This window comes from Macrobrachium nipponense, chromosome 17, assembly GCF_015104395.2.
Source record: "Macrobrachium nipponense isolate FS-2020 chromosome 17, ASM1510439v2, whole genome shotgun sequence".
NCBI lineage: Eukaryota > Metazoa > Arthropoda > Malacostraca > Decapoda > Palaemonidae > Macrobrachium > Macrobrachium nipponense.
This window is the reverse complement of record NC_087210.1, coordinates 84,850,489-84,858,286: the sequence shown is the minus strand read 5'-3', so window position 1 is coordinate 84,858,286 and position 7,798 is coordinate 84,850,489. Positions and strand designations below refer to the sequence as shown.

The 7,798-nt window shown below is 39.7% G+C and overlaps 1 long non-coding RNA gene across 2 annotated transcripts in view; it reads right to left on the bottom strand.

Moving 5' to 3' along the window:
* Window positions 1-1,324: 1,324 nt before the first annotated feature.
* LOC135196090 (uncharacterized) overlaps window positions 1,325-7,798 on the bottom strand; it is an 8,343-nt gene continuing 1,869 nt past the window's right edge. The window contains exons 2-6 of one of the 2 annotated variants that reach the window (XR_010310322.1): window positions 6,271-6,397; window positions 5,173-5,434; window positions 4,198-4,328; window positions 2,765-2,881; window positions 1,325-2,125 (exon numbers count right to left, since the gene is read on the bottom strand). This is a non-coding gene — a long non-coding RNA (uncharacterized LOC135196090). The remainder of the gene's footprint in view (window positions 2,126-2,764; window positions 2,882-4,197; window positions 4,329-5,172; window positions 5,435-6,270; window positions 6,398-7,798) is intronic. The other variant, XR_010310321.1, reaches the window with a different exon arrangement.

Sequence of the window (7,798 nt, the reverse complement as noted above, 5' to 3'; positions counted from 1 at the left end):
GTCACAGGACTTACTGCAGTATCCGTCATACCCGCAGGATATGCCCAAGCAATCTGTGGAATAAGATGATTTATTTGATAAAATCTTACACAGGAGAATGTACATTTTCGTATCAAAAGGGAAAATTAAAAAAAATTAAATTTCCTATTGCTTTCAGTTTATCTCCTAAACGTTGTCCCCGTGAGAAGGTAATAGTGCCGTTGGTGCACCTCAAGAGGTTCACTGTAGGCGTTACTTAAGGTTCTTTGCAGCATGCCTTCGGCCTCTAGCTGCAACCCCCTTTCATTCCTTATAAAGTACCTCCTTTCATACTCTCTTTCTTCCGTCTTACTGCCCTCAACCCTCTCCTAACGACTGTTTCATAGTGCAAATGACAGGTTTTCCGCCGCCTGTTACACCTTTCAAACCTTTTCACTTTCGATTTCCGTTTCAGAGCTGAATGACCTCATCGTAGGTCCCAGCGCTTGTCCTCTTGTCTAAATTTCACATTCTAATCCAGTCCAATCCCCTGAACCTTCTCGTGAGATTGGACCTAGGGAACACAAGGATAAGAAAGGGGTTCCAGAACCCGTACTGGAAGGGAGATGAAGAAGGAATGAAGGTTCCTGCCTGACTCTCGAGTTCGTAATTGTTCCTCAGTGATCTCATACTCAGTTGTCCATTAGTTCTACTGTACTCACATCGACTCGAAGGATTTCATTTAATCAGATCGCCCTCCAGTACAAACTTCAGAAATCTCTCCGTGCCTCTGTGTCCCTCAGTGATATAACCTGTTAGCATTTTTCGACAAACAGGTCGGTTAGTCTCACTCTGCTTGGTACCAGACGTCTTTCATTTCCTGCGAATTCAAATTGCGAAAGTCTTCCTGGCTGTATTGTGGTTATTAAAGCTCGTTAATCTAGGTGGGTGTAATTCTAATATAAATAGCCGAAGTCCTTGGCTATTATTTGTTCTATTTCCTCCATTTTTGTTTGTGTCTGTTATTGATTTTATCGTCCATTTATCCATACACTGTTTTTACCAGGTTTTTTTCTGCTTTATTTACTTGATGTGTCTCTTCCGCCTTTTATATGGACATTTTATTTTATGGGAGGTAACTCAAGAAATCAATCGCTTGTCTCACTTTAAAAACAGTCTATATTTAAGAATATTCTATTTAATAATAGTCATAAAACTAATGATAATGCTCAGAGTAACGTCATTGATTCCATCATCATCATTGTTATGATGATAGCGATAATAAAAGTGATAGTGTTAATGTTTCGTTCATGTATCTGGAATGCATGAATAAGTTGGGAATTTGAATCAAAGTCTCCTCGGTGATTTTGATAATTTTATTCATGATTCATGATGCAAGCGTCATAATCAAGGTTGCAAGTGGGTATGACCCTGTTTGCTGTAGTCTTCCCTTACAAAATTCCATCCCCCCCCCCCCCCCCACCCCCACAAACGGGTTACTGGCTCTAACCTATCTATCTAAACTATGTGTATGTAAATGAAGTAATTAAGTGTTCTTGGCAGTAGGATAAACCTGGCACTGAATTTTTATGTTAAAAAAATGTAAAAAATTTTTAAAATTATTTTAATCTAAAGGTTGAGAATAAAAGTAATTGCAACTATGTATAAGAAGTTTGAGGTCCTAGAAAAGTTGTTAAATGTTTACTAGATTGAAATTCGGGAACTGAAGTGAGTGCAGTAGTCAAAAATGTCTGCTTTCAGATATTCATTTTTATATTTTTTCCTCTTGATATGCTGCCCTGAATACCTAGCAGGATAAAACACTTCTACAGTATAGAGTATACTCGTATACTGTGAGATTTAGCCATTAAAACGATGCTATCCATCCTCAAAAGAAGAAGGGGAAAATTCTGTAACAGGAAGACACAGGCAACCCTAGAACTGCTTGCATTCACAAAGGCTCCGCAGGCTCCACAGGTCTCCACAGGCTCAAGATCTATAGGATACGGTCTGTCATACAGACCATACGGACAGCACTGGCAGCCCTTAGGGCATCGGAAATACCAAATATCAACAGCAGGTGCTGCCCTCTTGGCCGACGCAAGTTGATAATCATAACAGTAGTCACTGCAGTATCCATATCTCCCACAAGCCTGGCCCCAGCACCCTGCGTGGAAAGAGGACTTAACTAGTTGACTGATTTACGGAAAATTTGGCTAGAAAGCCGAGTCCTGGGGAACTCGCAGCTATTCAATCCTAACCTGTTTTGGCTTTATCTCTAAGCCATTTTTAGAGGACTGATACATGATGTATCAGTCTTCTGAACATGGCTCAGAAATAAAGCCGAAACCGTTCAGCATTTTTGTACCTAGGTTCTCCTTTTACTATGGTAAAGTGTGACATATTATTACTTAGTAACCCAGGAAGGACGTATATCGTGTGTATTACCAGACGAAGAACAGTGTGGGTTAAAACAAATGAGCAGTCAAATTATTGTTTTTACGTAGCAAGTGTTGTTATAACTCCAAAACTATGAAAGATATTGGATTGGGGGTATTTTTGCATTTGTACGTTTACCTAGCAATAATTGGAATCAAGCCATGTCCAACAACAGAAAGTTACAAGAAAGATGACCCATTTCCCGCTGCGTAGCAAATTGTGTAACTGTAAAATGTAGACAGAGCAGATCTGAAGACGTTTCAGTGACATTTTCTCTAAATCCTAAGTATAGATATGGTTTTATAATGACTCCGAGTATTACATTGCTATATGCGGGTCAGCAGTGAAATTTGTTGATTGTACTTACTCGTAATTTTCTTACAGCAACGACACGCCTGCAGGTCATTGCACGCTCCGGTGTCTGTCTCGCCTCTGTTGCAAACAGTCCTGCAAGTTCCTCCGCCGCTACAGGTAGAGGGACACTCTTTGGGAAGCAAACAACAGAGGAAGGTGAGTCCAGAAACCCTTTAGACCTTTCCTGAATCTGCTAAGATTTGGAACATGTCTCCTGTTCTACAACCTCCAAAAAATTAGATTTTTCTTCACCAGTCTTAAATTCTAATTTATTCAGAAGTAAGTTTCTGGAATGTATGTATTTTCACAAGGTCTGCTGTTCTCCTAGGACGGCTAAATGGTAAGTTTTTCAAGTAGTTACAGTCAAATCGCATCTGTTTAGAAGCTATTTGTCGTATAACACAGGTAGGTTTATAGGGTCTATGTATTCTTGAAATGCTCATTTGCTTAAAGGAAGATATGAGAATCTCCTAAACTGTCCAGTAAGTTTTCCTATGTGCTCCTAACCCTGAAAAGCTTTCAATTGTTGCATCTCTTACAGTTGTTAGAGTAATATCAGTTAGACAGAAATGATGGTAACTGCGTGAAGTTTTTCTTAGGCGTTGAAAATACTGGTTTTGTTCAGGAATTATGGCTATTCAAATGCTTGCTATTATTATACGTAACATGCCATGCCCCTCCTTTTAACAATACGTGAGCTGTATCAAAGTTTAAGAAGTTAGGTTAGGTCACATGACCAACCTGGCATCTGAGATATGGGGTATGCACCTGAGCACTATGAAAATCATTGATCAAAGGGCTTCAAAGGTGAGACCAAAAGGCCTACAGGTCTGAATACTCAGGCTACCGGAAGGTGACGTCTCCTTCAGTAGGTTCACATTAATCGTGCATCTGATGTCTAGGCCAGTCCCTTACGACGCTCCTGATTGGCTGTTGATAAGCCAATCACAGGGCTGGAAACTCTCAGTCTCTCTCGAGAGTCCACATAGGCAGGATACTGTTCCACCTCTCCTGAAGGATACTTTTGACAGACGTATCTCTCAAGAGAGGTGGAACATACATCCTGCCTATGTGGACTCTCTCGATAGATTAAGAGTTTCCAGCATTGTGATTGGCTTATCGACAGCCAATCAGGAGCGTCGTAAGGGACGGGCCTAGACATCAGATGCACGGTTGATGTGAATCTACTATAGGAGACGCCACCTAAGGCTTTTGGACACACCTTTAAAGCCCTTTAATCAATGATTTTCACAAAGATATTTAAACTATCATTATGAAATCTAAGGTGGTGGTTGGAGGCACTGCCTGCAGGTGGCGCTTGAGTATTTAAACCTTTAGGGCCTTTGGCCCCGTACTGCTACACCTAATATATTTGGTTTAGGTCAGTTCCTTTTTTACTTGCTTGAGAAGATTGTCTTTCGAAGAACTTATCGTCCGGGTACTTACTCATGCAGCAAGTACATCCAGGCACTATCCCGCAGTTGTAAGGAGCTGCTACCTCCGGGTAAATGCAACTTGAACGACAGGTGCCACCGCTCCCGCAAGGGAGCCTCCACAGGATGTGCAAGAGTCCCTAGCTGGAAGAAGAATAATTTCCCAGGATAGTAAAACCTTCAGCAGTAATGCAGAAGATGAATCTACATCTCAACTATTGCTAATAATATTGCTGATATAGCAATGATGACAACCACTGCATTGAACTGTAAAGACATTGTCAATAATAATGTGGAGACGAGGAAGCCCTTAATGAAAAATGGCTGTAGGGGACGTTACTTATATTGAGTCTTTTTTTTTTTCTATCAACAATAGAACCGGAAGGATTGTTGATTTAGGTTTGAATCCAAGTGAAATAGAGATAATATACGTCTGGCTAGCAATGACTGGAATCAAGCCATGTCCAACAACAGAAAGTTTAGAAAAAGATGGCCCATTTCCCGCTGCGTAGCAAATTGTGTAACTGTAATATGCAAACGAGAGCAGATCTGACTGATGCGAGAGTGGAAGGGGCTAATGTGAATTTTGGAAATGTAGTGGAATTCCTAAGTAATAATGTTAGTGAATGTAAAATTACTGGCTATACTCGGTTTTTTCCCATCTGTCCACCCGCCTGTGGTGTTTGCGTATGGTAACATTCAGCTTACATTCAACAATAATAACAATATCCTATTTCGAATATCAACGGTGTAATTCGCATACAGTAAATTATTAAAAACACTCTTCAGTTGCAAATGTACACCCAGATATCCTTTTAATTACCTTAAACTTACACATAGCGAACCTATCTAAAGACCGGGACGCAGTGTTACCATACGCAAACACCACAGGCGGGTGGACAGATGGAAAAAACAGTATATGGACGTATTTGCACATTCACGTCATCAATTCCGACAAACTAAAGTGCATTTTCACCCAAATACTCACGCTTGAAGCAGGTGCAAGAGCTGCTGTAGCAAAGATTCGCTTCAGAGCAAGAGAAGAAGATATTCAGCCAAGAGGGCAAGCAGATTCCTCCTCTGAAGTAACACGAGAGGCTGGAGGAGCAACAGTTGCTGATCCCGGAAGGAACAGATGTCAAATCTTCGTCTGTGATGCCCAGGGATTCAGCCACTTGTTCCACAGCAGTGCTTTTGACAGACTTGGAGATCTCAGCGACGCTCGCGAGGTCGCAGTAGAGACTTGGCTTCTGTTGGTTTAATGCTAAAATGAGAGTGGTGGGCCATAAACAGAGAATTTATTAGGCTAAGTGTGTCGTGTACGAGTCATTTCCCTTTCAACTGAATTTATGAACATCATATGGATTATATAAGTTGCCCTAATGAGATCAGAAACATCCCTCGTTTGAAGTAAATGGGCATTTTTCCCACCCAAGTCTTGAAGATCAGCTGGTGATATGAAAGCCCTAAAATGTCCACAACTTTTTAGTTTCCTCACTGATCTTCTACCTCTGCAGAATAAGGTTATCAAAGCCCCTCCAACTTTACCAATAAAAGGGTGAATTTCAGCTCAACTAAACAATAAATGGTGAATTCAGTAGATATGATATATGGATAATATAAATGAATTCAAAATTTCCACTCAAAAAATCTCTTACGTATCTACGTTCCCTTTCTTGAAGAGTCAAAAGCACACACTCACGCACACAATAAAATTTAAGGAAACGTCTCATAGCCACTTTTTAACCTCTGAAACTACAACATGGCAGATTCTCTGCGAGAAAACTTAAGAACTTCCACCATACCAGTCAACAAATAAACCCATATTTTTTTTTATAATCTTCCCTTTTTCGAGAGGCGATCCGTAACTTTCTGATGGGTCAGCCACGATCATCCATCGGTCTACGAGGCTAAACAAGAACACCGGAATATCCACTGAATTGGTAACATTTATGAAAATAAAATTAATAGATACAAAATCGCTACGTTATTCCACAGCGAGAATATGGTGATTAAGGTTAGTGAATTTCCTATCCCGTCGACCTCCGTATTATAGAATAAAGGAAGAAAAAGACACTAAACTAACCACTACCGCATCCCCAGCGTCGGTGACTGCAATTTCAGGTTCTTGAGCATTGGAGAGCGCAGTGTGCACCAGGAGATACCACAGTAGAATCATTCTTCGTATGATCATATTACTCGACAACGTCTCTCTGTAAATAATAATAATCTTACTATAATGGGCGTTAGGTCTGTCCGTCAGTCATTCAATCACGGCCAAACGGCTGGTCCGATGGGCATGAAACTTGGCAGGGTTATAGTGGTGACCCCCAAGATGGTTTATAATGGGGTTTCATCTTACCTCTCCCTCCCTCCCCGGGCCCCCACCTCCGAAAGGGGTGGGGGTGAGAAGGGATTCCCTGAAACGGAGCTGGTTCTCTCCGTGAAACGGGGCTGGTTATGCCCGTAGGCTTTGTAACTTTATCAATTTATCATACATAATTTCTGTATACATGTTTGCTAGTAATAATAATAATAATAATAATAATAATATATAATAATAATAAACATATTTCCTATTTGTTAAAGAATTTCTAAGGACTTATGAATGGAAAATGCAACGGAAATTATGGTCAAATGAATATTAATTCCTCAACCTGAATGGATGTCTCCGGACCCACGACCACTGAACCAGCCACATAAAAAAAAAAAAAAAAAAAAAAAAAAAAAAAAAAAAAAAAAAGGAGTCATTTTAGTGGGTCTTCGCTGAACTGGTCCCAAATTTGTGTCTTCTTTTGACTTTGCTCTTGTTTAGGGGGAGGGGTGGGGATGGGGATCCGGGTTAGGGGTCGGAGTGGAATTAGGGGGAGAGTTGAAAGGACACTTAACACTGTCATGGGGCCTCTTTCGTGGTCTTATTACTTCGAAGTTCCGTCTCCGAATTTGTCGGTGGTATAGGGTCGGAACATTTATAGATAAGGATTCAGAGATATGACACTATAATAACAATGCATAAGTAATGTGAGTATTTACATTCCAAAATTTTCCAGTAACAATGATGATGTGTTCAATTATTCTGATTACCAACCTCTCATGAAAGGGAGGGGTTTTTACTGTCTTTTGGCACTAGAATATTGTTTAATATATGCATATGTATATATATATATATATCTATATATATATATATATATATATATATATATATATATGCTTAAAAAATCACAGTAGATGCACGTGACTTCATAAAACAAGCGAATCCCACAGGAAAATGAAAAGTCAGAAATCTAAGCGCTTTCGTCTTTACTAAGACATTGTCAAGGAGCTAATGAAATACAATTTGAGAGAAAGGTCTCAGGTACACAACAAGATCAAGAATACCAGATGGTTAATTGTCAAAAGGGTAAAAATTAAAAGAGATAATCCAGGATTATCGGATATCACACGGTCACAAACCTAAACAGATTTGACCCTAACCGAAATTACAAAGTATCTTTACAGTCCAAAACATGTAAAAACTGAATATATTAATTTTGTTGCTTATATTTATCTACAACTTTTTTCATTATGAAAGCATTAAGTTTAAATAAACCAAGACTTAAATTTAGAACATTTCT